Here is a 1,770-nt window from a genome sequence, read left to right on the forward strand (position 1 = left end):
CCATGCGTCAGACATTTGACGAGTAGGGAGTGAGACTGTGTTGAATCATCATTATCACAGGTATCACACATTACCTCTCTCTCTCTCTCTCACACACACACACACACACAATTTAAAAATGTTATAAATTTTTATGGTTTACAGTTTAAATTTTGCTCAATAACATGACAACAATGAGTGATAAGACACATTTATGGACACAAATTATGCAAATGAAGCTTCCATGGTTATGAAAAATCTACAGATTTCTTTTATTTCAGTGGTCACCGTCAGATAAGGACAATGACAGGTATGTTAAAGTGTCACCTATATATTGAGTCTGCTGCTATTAATTATTATTAATAGCCACCGTAAACACTCAGGATGAATGGGGAACATTAGCAATTTTGTCAACATAAATGAGTAATGATTGAAGACACCACATATACACATTTACAATATCATAGAGGGAAAAAAACATTTTGTTTTAAAGATGACTTTATGAAGGCTAATAACATGCATCTTCTTTTAACAGCCAAACCATCTCATGACATTATAGGAGCGATGGCAGGCATGGCGATCGGTGCTAGTCTGGCCTTTACAGTTCTGTTGGTTTCAATTCTGATTTTTATTTGTGAATCCAAATCACAAACTTTGAACAACTATATTTTTGTGGGAACACTTGTTACAGGAGCAGCAGCATTAGCTGCTGGGCCAGTATTCCTAGTTTGGTAACACTTTATTTCGATAGTCCACTTTAGACATTATATTAACAGTAAGTAACTTTGCAACTACATGTCAACTAGCAGTTAGTAGAGTATTAGTAGACTGTCTGCTTAATATCTTCTAACTCTTTCTTTGTCAACTTATTCTACTAACCCTAAACCTACCCTAACAGTCTACTCTGAGAGTTAGTAGACATGTAGTTGCAAATTAATGAGAATTAGTTGACATGTAGTTGACATGTAGTTACAAAGTTACTTATAGTTAGTAGAATGTCTAAAGTGGACTATCGAAATAAAGTGTAACCCCTAGTTTTCTTTGTTCTAGCATTTCCATTTGTAGGAGCAGCTGTAGGGGTTGTCATTGGATTGGACGCCGCACAAGAAGCTCATTCTGTGTATGATGCCTTGATTAGGGCAATCGTTTGCAACTTTGAGATGGCTAAACGTGTGATTGAAAATGTTCACCAATTTAAAGTAAAAGCAGATAAATATGTAAAATTATTAGACCAAATGTATCAAGAATATTTGTAAGACCAAAAGTATCAAAAGTCATTGAGGTGTAGTCAAGTCAAGTCACTTTTATTTTTATAGTGCTTCATACATTACAGGTTGTTTCAAAGCAGCCTTACAGCGATCAACAGGAAACTATGATTCAATGATGCAAATAGAGTTCATTTTGGCTGTAAAGCAGCTCTAACAAGAAAATAGTGTCTTTGTTGATTCAAGTTAAGTTATTAAGTTAAGTTAAGTTTAGCTCAGTTAAGTTAGGTGAAGTGAAGTGAAGTGAAGTTAAGAGTTAAGTAGCTCAGTTAAGTTAGGTGAAGTGAAGTGAAGTTAAGTTAAGTTAAGTTTAGCTCAGTTAAGTTAGGTGAAGTGAAGTGAAGTTAAGTTAAGTTAAGTTTAGCTCAGTTAAGTTAGGTGAAGTGAAGTGAAGTTAAGTTAAGTTAAGTTAAGTTTAGCTCAGTTAAGTTAGGTGAAGTGAAGTGAAGTTAAGTTAAGTTAAGTTAAGTTTAGCTCAGTTAAGTTAGGTGAAGTGAAGTGAAGTTAAGTTAAGTTAAGTTAAGTT

This window comes from Sinocyclocheilus anshuiensis, unplaced genomic scaffold (genome assembly GCF_001515605.1).
Source record: "Sinocyclocheilus anshuiensis isolate Anshui unplaced genomic scaffold, SAMN03320099.WGS_v1.1 scaffold171, whole genome shotgun sequence".
In the NCBI taxonomy this organism is placed as follows: Eukaryota; Metazoa; Chordata; class Actinopteri; order Cypriniformes; family Cyprinidae; genus Sinocyclocheilus; species Sinocyclocheilus anshuiensis.